General features: G+C 37.2%; 1 long non-coding RNA gene across 1 annotated transcript; it reads right to left on the reverse strand.

The window, feature by feature from the left end:
- Positions 1-3391: 3391 nt before the first annotated feature.
- LOC110675879 lies at positions 3392-14737 on the reverse strand. Its single transcript, XR_002499875.1, has 2 exons — positions 14592-14737; positions 3392-3942 (listed from the first exon to the last, which is right to left on the reverse strand). It is a non-coding gene; the product is annotated as an uncharacterized LOC110675879 (long non-coding RNA).
- Between the last annotated feature and the right edge of the window lie 647 nt (positions 14738-15384).

Consider the following 15384-nt stretch of genomic DNA (forward strand, 5'->3'; position numbering starts at 1 on the left):
GGAAAGGTAATGTGAGATCATTAATGCTGTTTTGTATCATAATTTGCATTTACACTACATTTTGACTTCTTTTTCGAAAATTAATTTTCTCCCATGAACCCATTGCAAAAAATTGATTTAACATCTATTTAACACAAAATTTTTGGAAAATTTTATGAGCGATATCTTTATTACATATTAGCGTTGCATTATCATTCGCTCTTTATGGCGTTTGAGTTCATTTCGTGCAAATATTCGATAGTCCATAATTGGTACACTTTTATGTCGAATGCTAGGAACGCTATTGCCATAATTGGTACAAAGACAACGCTTTTTAAAATCCATTTTTAGAAGCTTAAAGTCAATTTAGTACTAAAACTGTTTAAATCAACAGATTCGCAAGGCTTTAAACTAGTAATTGACACCAACAAGTCATGCTTGTGTTTTAGAAACGCGGTTACAACTTGATTTTTATTACTACTGTTGACATATTGCATCCATAATTGGTACACCTACCCTATACAATTTTATTGGAACTTATTGCAATTTTATTGGACTTTATGGAAAAATTTCAATAACGGCTAAATGTCCTTAATTCCATGCGAAGTTTCATCATTATCCTCCTGGTAGATATAAATAAGTGCACGTCACTTTACTGCTTTAGTTTGGTTGTTTTTTTTTTCTGAATGATGATATCAATATATCGAAAGGGACCGTTGCAAAATTTACATCCTGGAAATTCAGCCTCACGCAGTATCTATTAAATTCATAACTAATTTATATAATTATTTATACAGTGACCCCACGCAGTTGAATCACCCACAATTTATGAATCAGCTGATTTCAAAAGACAAAATTATTATCAAACTTGTCACAAAACATCACAGAATTATTTTTACACATAGTTTCTTATCAGTAAAAATAATTCTGTGATGTTTTGTGACAAATTTGATAATAATTTTGTCTTTTGAAGTCAGCTGATTCATAAATTGTGGGTGATTCAACTGCGTGGGGTCACTGTATATACATAGGACATCTTGTGAAAATTCCTTAATGTAGCTCTGTCCTAAAAAATATGTTTCAGAACTGTGACGACTTAATTTTGGTTTTATTTGAGAGGTTTTCAACATGAAGTGCTTTATCTCTTGCACACTATAGAAGCTCGTGCACTAATTTGAATTTTGACTACCGTTTTTTTTTCTTCTGCTGTTGTTTATACACATCGATTTCAAATACAGATGTAGAACGATGTATTGAACTTCATCTGCATTTTCGTTTGTCCGGATTTTGAGCCTGTATGGATTTGGGCCCCTCTGTTATTTCTTTCAGATTATGAAAACAATTGCTGGAGTTATATCAAACGGACATTCTAAAATACTAAATGAGTGTTAAACTAGCATATAATCACATCTCATACATCCAACGAGATATTTTCTCGGCTCCATAGTTGATTCTAATATAATATCATCAGTTACACTCTCCCCCCTGTTTAACCCACCCCACCTTACATTCTTCTGTGTTCTTTGTTCTTTCTATCATTCTTCTTTGCTCTTTGTTCCATTCTACAAGCATAGGAATCCTCCCCAGCTATTCTTATTCGGGTTCATAGTAATCAGTCATTGTAACCTATTCAAGGGCCAAAAATCGCATGCATAAAATATATTTCGTCAAATATCATCTAAAGGAGTGGAGATATAGCAATTTTGAGGTAATTGTTTGCCCTCAAGGGTCCTGAAATCACCAAAACAAGCTAAAAAGCATACCAAAATTTTTCAGAGTTCACTAAAATGGGAAAACTGCACATACGCCCTTTGCGCCACCTCTAAACCTTCACCAAAAATTCTCATTTTTTCACAGGATGTTATTTTGGGACCGATGATCATTTTCCACTTTGTAAATCCTGACTACGAAAGATTTTTGGAAATAAGCCCCACCCTAATGTTGCCCCAACCGGGCGCTCAACAGAAAATGCAATGGAAAGTAGAAATCGTTGTGTTATTTCGCCAAATCATGTCATCAACAACTTACCCAGTCTCTAATCATCTGTTTTATGGTGAAAGGTTGTAAAAATTCTCAATTCATCGCGTTCAAAACAACAAGTGAAAAGATCGGGAAATTTACATCAGAATCGTGCTTTTCCAATTTATTGTTCTATCTCCCTGTTGAGTTTTTCAAAATCTATCAAATTCTCAGGGTGTCAACAATTTGCAACGTTTCATCGATCCGCATAGTATTTTTCCCTTAAAACTTGTTTATTTCTGAGAAATTGACAAGGTGCGTTTTGCCCCGGCAGTGCATATTACCCCAGAAGCCCCTACTGAAAATGTCGTTACTTACTTAAATCATGGCCCCTGAAGCCGAATATGAAAACCAAACTCTTACAAGTCATTTACTTTTTAAGTTATTTCAAAAATAAAAATACCTCGAACCGCGGAATACGCCTAAAGGTAGGCAATTTCCTAAGGAAATTCTACATTCTAAACAGTAATTCGAAAATGTTGCATAATTGAACATTCTTATGAATGTTTTGACAACGGAATCTTTTTTGGCGATGTAATTTTTAGTAAGAATCACATTTTCCTTGCTCATATCGCTTGCACAACTTATGTGAGACATGAATCTTCGGTAGTGTCATCCTTAACCATTGAAATCGTTGTTTCAAAAAGTTGTTAAATATACGCATGAAGTAAATAAAATTTTCGAAAACATCTTAATTTTCATTAGCTCATGAATATAAGAAGGAGAAGCGCAATTCATGCTTTGGAAATATTTCATCAACAAATCTCGAAGACTTATTCAAACAGACTCAAGTCAGAAAAGTTAACAAACTTACTTTATCAATCCTACGTGTTTCGCAGACGAAATTCTACATGTTCCGCTCTAAACCAACTCGATTTTTCACTTTTAGAACGTTTAATTTCCGGATTTACAAAACGACGAAAGTAAGATTCTCCACTTTTGCAACCTAACCGCTACTTTCGCCGCTCCGTTGTATGGGAGACAAAGTGACTTAACCACGAAGCAAAACAAAACACTACTTGAGTCGGTTTTACACCGGTACAAAAACGTCGAAAGTAACTGATTGAAACGGCTTATCATTTTGTCATACATTTTTTGTGGGAAATGATAGGAACTACCTAGTGTTTCAACGCGAGCTGATTGCATGCAAAATTTAAGCGATATACACGGTAAAAAATGTTAAAAAGGGGATAAATTTTAAAACAGTTTTACAAGAAAGGTTGTGATTCTTCTTAATTATTTTTTTCAAAACCGTATGAAAGTTACTTACGTCGGTTTGAAAAAGTAATCGAGAAATGATGATACGAACTTTTTACGAGATGGTTCATTCCGATCAATTTTACCCCGCTGATCAATGATACCCCGGATTACGGTATTGCAAAACGACAAATACTTTGTTTGGTTAACAATAACATTGCGTTTATTTTTAACATTAGAATTGGTTTCATTCCGTCAACCGGCCTCCCTTGCATCTTTAAACCGTTGATTCCATATTGCTTCGTAACGCAACATTTGAATCTCCGTATGATAGAACAAGTTGAGATGGGATGGGGATAACCGATAGACGTCCTAAAATTTGCGCAATAGCACAATAGCAAAAACTTATCCACTATTTTATGTTCGATGAAATATTAACGTTCTTTGTGAGTTTGTAAATAACAAAATACTGATCAATCGAAAAACTTCCAATATGGCATTTTAGATGGTGTTAATATCCGGCTGGGGCTGACTTTGAGTGATGCTGCCGGTCCGGTAGGTTATCGGATTTATCTAGCCCAAGAAGAGCAGACGCTTCAGCTTGCGCAGCTTGAAGAAGGCCTGTGGGTCTTGTGGGTTGATGACGTCCACTTCCTGCACGTCGACGGGGTTGCCGAAGAGGGATTCATCTTGGACGGCGGGAAGGGCGGACACGAGGGCTACCGCCAGCACCAGGAGGGCTATTGTCTGTGGGAGATGATTGAAGGAAAATGAAGATTTGCATTTAGTAATATATAGGAATATGTTCTATGTTACATCTACTCAACATTAATCTAGAAATATTTTCAATTATCTCTTGAAAGAATAGGTAAAACTAGATCATTCTTATGAATTGAGATAAATATGCTGAAAGGAATTCTTCCTGAAATTGCTCGTAACTATTTAGAAAAGTAGAATGATCGGAACAAAGACAAATTAAAGACCTCCATGTCCCTTGCAGTTGCCCAAAATTTTATGGCTCATAAGGTAATCTAGAATGCCGTGAAAAGTGTACTGCGATCTGTCAAACTTGGGTACCTTTTGTACTACCGAGGGACGAAATGCAGTACTAGAAGTGGCACCCAATCTGAGCCCGAGTGTGACGGACCTGATCGGAATATATACCATAACATTAACGGAAATCTAGAATATGTTGAGAAGTAATATTCTTTCTTGGCAGGAAAATACTAGGCATAATCTCTATAGATTTTAATGACATATTCAAAGAGGTAATTGCTCCATGGATTCTGAAGGAAACCCTCAGAAATTTTGGGGAAGATTCACATTTCGAAAATAATTGCAGTAACATCCAGTAACAGACATTCATGGTGGAATTAGAGAGCAATATCGAGAAAAATTACTTTAGGAGAAAAAAAAAACTTATATTAATCTTTATAGTAACTCAGGTAGAAATGACGACATGAATTTGCGAAGGTATTATTTTTGTGTGCCTGAGTGTGAGTTCTCAAATCGAAATGGTTCGTAAATTATTATTACCTACTAGTGGTCCCGGCAAACTTCGTCTTGCCATCAAGTAGGCTGTTGAAAAATGTCATGAAACCTCCCATACAAAATGACATATTAGTACTCTCTTATTTTACCAAATTTTCAAAAAACTTTCCCAAACTTTTCGTCATACGAACACGTCGGAACCCTTCAAGAAAGTAACAGTGAAAGAATTGTGTGAATCGATTGTCCCGTTCTCAAGTCATTTCGTGACATACAAACACCACTCCATTTTTATTTATATAGATTATTATAATTCTCTTTATTGTTGGTTCGTCTCCGCGGCGGTTAGTTAAACGAGGCAGATTAGACCGTAAAACGAGATTTTGGCTTCTGGAGTCTACTCATAAGATTATTTTTTATTATGCATTTCCAGGTTAAAATATAAAAGTTATGGCATTCGAAAAATTCTTTGAAGTTTGGGCATATGATCCTACATATGTAAATGGCAAGGAAAATGGAAATCTGTTCATAATTTCAAATTAGAAGACTTTCTCACAATTCTGGACCCTAGAAGAGTGTTATGTTGTGAAGAACCGTTTGATTTGTCAAAATCCTCGTTTTTGTAACTAAGTGAGTACAACAAGTCAAGCGTGTGCTAGAATAATGGCGTAAGTCGCATCATCGATTTCTCTTCATCGATCCTCTCTTCCGTTAATAATGGTGACAAGACACAAGATTGTCACCATTTTTTAACCTCAGGACGAAAGATTGCATCGCTGCCTAGCGTACTGAAGTGAAGAATTGCCAATAAACCCGCATCTTATCACGATCGATGAAGAGAAATCGATCGCCCTTATTCTAGCACACGCTTGAAGTGTTCTAGTTGGTCCAAAATATTCCTGCAATCAATTATTTCAATCTACTGATGTAAAGCGATGGTGAGAAATCCACCAAGAATATGTGGAGAAACTCCACAAAAAAAGATTTATGGAGCGATCCATTAATTACGTAGTTTTCTGGTTTTTTTTACCCCGCTGCCCCCATGATAAGACTTTTTTTTATGAAAATTAAAAATAAATTGTTTGGTACGTAATAAATCTCAAACCCCCCCTCCCCCACATAAACCCTTACATAGTTAATGGAAAGCCCCTATAGTGTTCATACAGTAAACCGTGAATAAATATCTTGTTAACAATGACAGTAGTCGCTAGATGAAGTCTATACATATTTTTGGAAGGATCCTAGAAAAAAATATTGAAGAACCAGGAGAAAAACACTCAGGAATATTCGGCAGTATGCTGCTAGGAATCTGTGAAAGATTTACTAGAAACTAGCTGGAAGAATCCTTAGAATTTTTTTCAGGGCTCCCAGGAGGAATTTCTGGAGGTATTCGAGCAGGAATGTTCGAAGATATTTCCGATGGAAACGTGAAGAAAATCGAGAAGAATCTGGACTATTTCTATCCGCAATATCTAGAGAAACTGCTAAAGGTTTCCTTGGAAGAATTTCTGAATAAATACTTGACGAAATTCATAGAGACATACCTAAAGATTCTCTTGTGAGCATTACTGTACCTTAGTATTACTGAAGGAGATCTGTTCTGAATCCTGAAAGCACATTTTAGAGGAATTCTCGGCGGAATACCAAATTATTGTTTTGGAAGATTTTTTGGAGTAAATGAAGAGAATATTGGCAGGATTTCTTAAGAAATCCCTTGGAGAAATCACTGTTGACTTTGAGAAACTTCTAGTGAAAGACGTCATGCTACTTTGAAAGAATAAATGTTAATCCACATCGTACGCACACAATGCACTCATGTGACCATTTTTGGTCAATTTCACATGCGGTACCATAGGCAATTTCTAATACATTTGGAAGGTGAGAAGTTTTTTCAAAGGATGTTTCTGTATAATTCCGCTAGGAGCAATACCTACAAGAAGTTATAGTCAAGTCGAATGACTCCAAAGAACCAAATATCGCTTAGATCAAGCGTGTGCTAAAATAAGGGCGTAAGTAACATGATCGATTTCTCTTCATCGATCCTCTCTTCTGTGAATAAAGGTGACAAGATGCTAGTTTGTCAGCACTTTTTCACCTTTGGACGCAAGATTGCATCGCTGCCAAGCGGTTTGAAGTGAAAAATGCTAACAAACTTGGATCTTGTCACCTTTATTCACAAAAGAGAAGATGGATGAAGAGAAATCGATCATGCGACTTACGCGCTTATTCTAGCACACGCTTGAGATGTAAAAATTTGATCAATAGTGTCCTAAAGCCATGTATCAATTTTAGTGCCAAACGCTTATGTTTAGGCCAAAAACACATGTTTACTCAATTTTTTAATGTTTTTCGTTTGTTTAAGTAAAAAAAAAACATTTTTTATGTTTATTTTAGATTTTGTCACACCCCTTGGCTTAAACTCAAATTTTGGGTGTATTTTGTTTTCGGTGTCCCTTCCGAAATGTCAAATAGCAACAACCCCAGTGTTAAAACTAAAAGCCCTGTGGTGTTTTTGTTGAATAAGCGAACGTCAAACAAGATCAAAAGTGTCAAGGGTCATTTATGGACCCAATTCTCGAAAACTGATTCAAACAGACTCAACACAAAAAGAATACAAACTTACTTTATCGATTCTACGTGTTTCGCAAACGAAATTCTGCACGTTTCGCTCTGAACCAACATGATTTTTCACTTTAAGAACGTTTAATTTCCGGATATACAAAACGACGAAAGTAAGATTCTCCACTTTCGCAACCTAACCACTACTTTCGCCGCTCCGCTGTATGGAGAGACAAAGTGACTTAACTACGAATCAAAACAATACTCTACTTGAATCGAGTTTACACTGGTACAAAAACGTCGCAAGTAACTAAATAAAACGGCTTATTTTTGTGGGAAATGATAGGAACTTCCTAGTTTTTTGACCGCGAGCTCATTGTATGCAAAATTTAAGCAATGTACACGGCGAAAAAAATGTTTAAAAGGTGAATCATTTTAAAACAGTTTTAAAAGACAGGTTGTGATTCTTCTAATTAATTTTCTCAAAACCGAATGGAAGTTACTTACGTCGATTTGAAAAAGTAATCGAGAATTTTTAAATTAAAGTTTAAATATGATATAGCCGTTACTTGCGCGAAAAAAAATGCTAAAGTAGTTGCAGTAACATGCTTTTTCGTGTTATTAAATGAAACAAAATTTCATTGAACACTTTAGGACTCTTTTGATCATAACCAGCGGTGATCGGTCGATAAAATTTTCAACGTAAATGAATCTCCGATTCTCCAGATATGTGCTCATGAAATTGCGAGGTGAGGTTTATATCTTCACCTGAAAAAAATCCGGAAATAAGAAAAAAAAAAATGAAGGAAATAAGCGGAAGAATTGTTTTACGTATTCGAACCCTCTGAGCAGATATTCAACAAAGAAAATCAGAAAAGGATATTTGAGTATTGTGCCTTTTAATTCCACTCCTATTGCATTATCTTTTGACAGGTAAGCGAATTTCGACTACCACCTGTAGCCTTCTTCAGTGGCAGTTACTCGTATCCACTGACACTGAAGAAGGCTACTAGTGGTAGTCGAAATTCGCGTATCTATTTTCAAGAAATAGACTATAAAGCAAATAAAAGGGGCCTTCTGTGACCGAAGTTTGATTGTAATATAACACTCCATAACTCGATATTGAAGGGACAATTGAGTTAGGGGGTATCGAGTTATAGAACACAAAACCAAATGCAAATGCGACCCAAGGGGCCATCGAGGTAGCCAAGAAAACCAGCTTTTACTTTATCTCGATATCGAGTTTGGGAGAGTTGACTGTATCATATGCACATGCGTACAACATGTAATGTAATATCACAGATAACAGATAAACTAGAACAAAAATCTTCTGAAAACCTGTGTAAATATTCAAACTTATAAACGTTGAAATACGAGGGGCCTTCCTTAGCCGAGTATCTTTGGTTCGATTCCCGGTCGGTCCAGGATCTTTTTCGTAATGAAAATTCCCTTGACTTCCCTGGGCATTAGATTATCGTTGTACCTTCCACACGATATACCAATGCAAAAATGGCAACTTTGGCAAAGAAAGCTCTCAGTTAATAACTGTGGAAGTGCTCATAAGAACACTAAGCTGAGAAGCAGGCTCTGTCCCAGTAAGGACGTTAATGCCAAGAAGAAGAAACGTTGAAATAAACAAGGGTGGAGGGCACACGGGTAGAAATCAGAATCCAAAAACAAGATTATGACTCATGATATCATGATTCCAGCGTGTTTTCGTCTTATGAAAATACACCATGATTTGGACTCGTGATATCATGAGTCAGATTGCCGTAACGCAACACACGCGTTAGGTTTTTGTAGCTGATTGCTCGGGATCATGATTCAAACGTCAAAAATACTGAGTCGCGCATCCATTTATGATCGACAAAATAAAAAAAAAGGTAAAAATAGCGTACATTGAGATTCGAGCCAAGAACCTTCTTATTGTGAGCCACGTACTCTACCACTCAACCACTTCGTCATTTAAATAATGAGTGATCAATACGAATGAGATGAAGCAAAGTGCGCCGCTTAGTGTTTTCACACTGGATGTTACGCTTATGAGGAATCATGATTATGACTCCAGGAACCATGATTTGTGATCCTGATATTATGACCTAACCAATTTATGAATTTCATGATTTGTAAATCATGGTGTGGGGATCAGATTTTTATTCGTGCAGCAGTCAAATGGGAGTAATATTTGAAAGCAGCCAACCTAAGTCCAGAACCAGTTTTAAGGCTTAACGCGGAAAAGTAAAAATAATCATTCGAAAAATTACAGGTAATCAATGCACTTGAATGCTATTATTTGCAAGCAGTTAAATACTACGATCTACTGCAGTGAGCTGTTGACCATTTAATCAGCAAATTCTGATATATTCATGAAATATGTAAGTGTTTTCAAAAAAAAAAAAAAAAGATTACGCCTTCACCACTGTTTGGTCGTTGTTTTGTATGGTTGTTTACATTTTAGAACCAGAGACACGTGAGTGTAGCAGAAGAAGCCGCGAGTAACACCCTTGGAAATAACTAGCGTCGCCACACTGCGTATTGCATCAAAACGGTCAATTTCACATGCGGTACCATAGGCAATTTCTAATACATTTGGAAGGTGAGAAGTTTTTTCAAAGGATGTTTCTGTATAATTCCGCTAGGAGCAATACCTACAAGAAGTTATAGTCAAGTCGAATGACTCCAAAGAACCAAATATCGCTTAGATCAAGCGTGTGCTAAAATAAGGGCGTAAGTAACATGATCGATTTCTCTTCATCGATCCTCTCTTCTGTGAATAAAGGTGACAAGATGCTAGTTTGTCAGCACTTTTTCACCTTTGGACGCAAGATTGCATCGCTGCCAAGCGGTTTGAAGTGAAAAATGCTAACAAACTTGGATCTTGTCACCTTTATTCACAAAAGAGAAGATGGATGAAGAGAAATCGATCATGCGACTTACGCGCTTATTCTAGCACACGCTTGAGATGTAAAAATTTGATCAATAGTGTCCTAAAGCCATGTATCAATTTTAGTGCCAAACGCTTATGTTTAGGCCAAAAACACATGTTTACTCAATTTTTTAATGTTTTTTCGTTTGTTTAAGTAAAAAAAAAACATTTTTTATGTTTATTTTAGATTTTGTCACACCCCTTGGCTTAAACTCAAATTTTGGGTGTATTTTGTTTTCGGTGTCCCTTCCGAAATGTCAAATAGCAACAACCCCAGTGTTAAAACTAAAAGCCCTGTGGTGTTTTTGTTGAATAAGCGAACGTCAAACAAGATCAAAAGTGTCAAGGGTCATTTATGGACCCAATTCTCGAAAACTGATTCAAACAGACTCAACACAAAAAAGAATACAAACTTACTTTATCGATTCTACGTGTTTCGCAAACGAAATTCTGCACGTTTCGCTCTGAACCAACATGATTTTTCACTTTAAGAACGTTTAATTTCCGGATATACAAAACGACGAAAGTAAGATTCTCCACTTTCGCAACCTAACCACTACTTTCGCCGCTCCGCTGTATGGAGAGACAAAGTGACTTAACTACGAATCAAAACAATACTCTACTTGAGTCGAGTTTACACTGGTACAAAAACGTCGCAAGTAACTAAATAAAACGGCTTATTTTTGTGGGAAATGATAGGAACTTCCTAGTTTTTGACCGCGAGCTCATTGTATGCAAAATTTAAGCAATGTACACGGCGAAAAAAATGTTTAAAAGGTGAATCATTTTAAAACAGTTTTAAAAGACAGGTTGTGATTCTTCTAATTAATTTTCTCAAAACCGAATGGAAGTTACTTACGTCGATTTGAAAAAGTAATCGAGAATTTTTAAATTAAAGTTTAAATATGATATAGCCGTTACTTGCGCGAAAAAAAATGCTAAAGTAGTTGCAGTAACATGCTTTTTCGTGTTATTAAATGAAACAAAATTTCATTGAACACTTTAGGACTCTTTTGATCATAACCAGCGGTGATCGGTCGATAAAATTTTCAACGTAAATGAATCTCCGATTCTCCAGATATGTGCTCATGAAATTGCGAGGTGAGGTTTATATCTTCACCTGAAAAAAATCCGGAAATAAGAAAAAAAAAATGAAGGAAATAAGCGGAAGAATTGTTTTACGTATTCGAACCCTCTGAGCAGATATTCAACAAAGAAAATCAGAAAAGGATATTTGAGTATTGTGCCTTTTAATTCCACTCCTATTGCATTATCTTTTGACAGGTAAGCGAATTTCGACTACCACCTGTAGCCTTCTTCAGTGGCAGTTACTCGTATCCACTGACACTGAAGAAGGCTACTAGTGGTAGTCGAAATTCGCGTATCTATTTTCAAGAAATAGACTATAAAGCAAATAAAAGGGGCCTTCTGTGACCGAAGTTGATTGTAATATAACACTCCATAACTCGATATTGAAGGGACAATTGAGTTAGGGGGTATCGAGTTATAGAACACAAAACCAAATGCAAATGCGACCCAAGGGGCCATCGAGGTAGCCAAGAAAACCAGCTTTTACTTTATCTCGATATCGAGTTTGGGAGAGTTGACTGTATCATATGCACATGCGTACAACATGTAATGTAATATCACAGATAACAGATAAACTAGAACAAAAATCTTCTGAAAACCTGTGTAAATATTCAAACTTATAAACGTTGAAATACGAGGGGCCTTCCTTAGCCGAGTATCTTTGGTTCGATTCCCGGTCGGTCCAGGATCTTTTCGTAATGAAAATTCCCTTGACTTCCCTGGGCATTAGATTATCGTTGTACCTTCCACACGATATACCAATGCAAAAATGGCAACTTTGGCAAAGAAAGCTCTCAGTTAATAACTGTGGAAGTGCTCATAAGAACACTAAGCTGAGAAGCAGGCTCTGTCCCAGTAAGGACGTTAATGCCAAGAAGAAGAAACGTTGAAATAAACAAGGGTGGAGGGCACACGGGTAGAAATCAGAATCCAAAAACAAGATTATGACTCATGATATCATGATTCCAGCGTGTTTTCGTCTTATGAAAATACACCATGATTTGGACTCGTGATATCATGAGTCAGATTGCCGTAACGCAACACACGCGTTAGGTTTTTGTAGCTGATTGCTCGGGATCATGATTCAAACGTCAAAAATACTGAGTCGCGCATCCATTTATGATCGACAAAATAAAAAAAAAGGTAAAAATAGCGTACATTGAGATTCGAGCCAAGAACCTTCTTATTGTGAGCCACGTACTCTACCACTCAACCACTTCGTCATTTAAATAATGAGTGATCAATACGAATGAGATGAAGCAAAGTGCGCCGCTTAGTGTTTTCACACTGGATGTTACGCTTATGAGGAATCATGATTATGACTCCAGGAACCATGATTTGTGATCCTGATATTATGACCTAACCAATTTATGAATTTCATGATTTGTAAATCATGGTGTGGGGATCAGATTTTTATTCGTGCAGCAGTCAAATGGGAGTAATATTTGAAAGCAGCCAACCTAAGTCCAGAACCAGTTTTAAGGCTTAACGCGGAAAAGTAAAAATAATCATTCGAAAAATTACAGGTAATCAATGCACTTGAATGCTATTATTTGCAAGCAGTTAAATACTACGATCTACTGCAGTGAGCTGTTGACCATTTAATCAGCAAATTCTGATATATTCATGAAATATGTAAGTGTTTTCAAAAAAAAAAAAAAAAGATTACGCCTTCACCATTGTTTGGTCGTTGTTTTGTATGGTTGTTTACATTTTAGAACCAGAGACACGTGAGTGTAGCAAGAAGAAGCCGCGAGTAACACCCTTGGAAATAACTAGCGTCGCCACACTGCGTATTGCATCAAACGGTGGTGAATATCAGTATCTTGAAATATTTCATATTCATCACTTAGGAACATAGCGATAACAGTGCAATCACGATGTTGATACTTGTGTTTCCATTTGAAATGACCGTTAATTGTCTTACACAGCTTTACAATCGGACTTAAAAGTCTGTTATCTGTGGTAATATTGTATTGTGTAACAAGACCTACTGAAAGCGCGGTAGTGCGAAACGTCAAACACAACCAAAACCGATGCGCGCGCCTCTGGTTGTGAGTTTTGAATCATAGTGAATTTGAAGTGATTAAATGAAATCGGTGGAAATTTTTTCTGTGTTACGTCTGTTTGTCGGTGGTTCTGAACTAGGCAAAATCATGCTTGAGGCGTAGGGTTCCAATCCAGGTTGAAGATCTTCCGGCATAAAAATTTTCTGGGAGCTGTCGGGACATCGAGCACATTTGTCAATAGGGTCCTAAAGCTCTGTCCCAATTTTAGAGCCAAACGCTTAAGCACAGACAAACAGACGTAACACTTAAAACAAACCTCGACCAAATCATAGTCACGAGGACATGTACACCCAATGCTAAAATCGGTGTGTTTGGCCGACAGGCCAACAGATGGCGGTAGTGTGTAAACGTCAAACACGAACAAAAATGATGCAAGCGCTGCTGGTGGCGGATTGGCTACCTACCATATTTTTGAATCGATCGTTAAAAAGGTGGTTGATGGACAATGATGAGAGTGTGACGTCTGTTTGTCTGTGGCTTAAGTTTAGCCCAAAAACACATGTTTACTCAATTTTTCAATGCTCTTCGTTTATTTAAGTCCAAAAACTATTTTTTGTGTTTCGTTTGATTTTGTCACACCCCTTGGCTTAAACTCAAATTTTGGGTGTATTTCGTATTCCGTGTCCCTTCCGAATTGTCAGATAGGAACAAGCCCAGTGTTAAAACTAAAAGCCCTGTGGTGTTTTTGACGACTAAGCGAACGTCAAACATGATCAAAAATGTCAAGGTTCATTTATGGACCCAATTTTGAAATTAAAGTTTAAATATGTTATAGCCGTTATTTGAGCGGGAAAAATTGACAAAGTAGTTGCAGTATCATGCTCTTTTGTGTTATTAAATAAAAACAAGATTTCATTCAACATTTTAGGACCCTATTGGTATAGAAAGCTTGCAGGTCATTACTGTGCAAGTGCTAACAGAACACTAAGCTGAGAAGCAAGGTCTGCCCCAGTGGAGACGTAATGCCATGAAGAAGGAATATTTTTCCACTTGATATTGTTCACTGTTTTACTCGTTGGATATGAGCTACTTCAAATATAGAACACGAGTAGCGAATGAGTTTTGGTCACATGGTACTCTTCCAATAGTTTGTGCTCTCTTCACTTAGTTCCACATTACACTCAACATTTCTGATTTAGCAAAGCAATTATAGCTTCTCTCTTCTGCAATGATGTTTTATGATAGAGATTTTCCTAAATTTTTCAGAACACTTCACTTGAATTGCAATCCATTTCAGTATCCTCAACACTTGAAATCACACGTACCACTAGAACGTATTTCATCGTTACTGCTTTGGGTGGGAAGGCTTTGGCCACTGGGAGGTAACTTCACGCACGGTGCTACAACTGCTGACAAACTGATGTACTTTCGGCGGTTCCGGCCACTTTTTATAACGAAGCAAATTGTCCTTATCAACGGCGGTGGATCCTACCACTTCCCTCCCATTTCCGCGCCCAATCCGTCAATCCGGGACATGTATCGTCGGCTGAAGTTTCATGCTGAAGAAGGATGGCACTGTCCCCAAGCGAGCAAAGAGGAGCATGTACCCACCGATTTTTCGTCTTTTGTCATAGGGGGAGAAATGTGAAATGATTATCGCCTTTGTGTCGAACCATTTGGCCATGTGCAAGCAGCGAGGGCGACCACCAAACAGACCACGCACAGTGGCGCGCCTTCATGTAAAGGTCGGACAAAATCTCCGAGGAGCCCTAAACTAATTGTTTTCGCAGCAAGTTGCTGAATTATGATTTCCACACACGAGTTGTCGTCTTGTACGAAGTTGCAAAAAAATGTTGTACGCAATTCGTTGCAGAATTCAAGCACTCGTCGTACGGCTCGTGATTTAACAATCATCATTCTAAAGCTTGTTGCGTAAACTATAATTACGTGGCGTCTAGGATACCAGATTAATTTAGGTTTGTCTGTATCCTTAAATTTTTTTATCCATATTTTTGAAGCTTAAAAGTGTCATCCCGTTTGAAGGATTTCCATTTTTTAAAATTTTTGCCCGGCCATGCGCCACTGTGCGATGGTGACCAACCCTCCCCGTGAGCGCCC

The sequence above is a fragment of the Aedes aegypti genome, chromosome 2 (assembly GCF_002204515.2).
Source record: "Aedes aegypti strain LVP_AGWG chromosome 2, AaegL5.0 Primary Assembly, whole genome shotgun sequence".
NCBI lineage: Eukaryota > Metazoa > Arthropoda > Insecta > Diptera > Culicidae > Aedes > Aedes aegypti.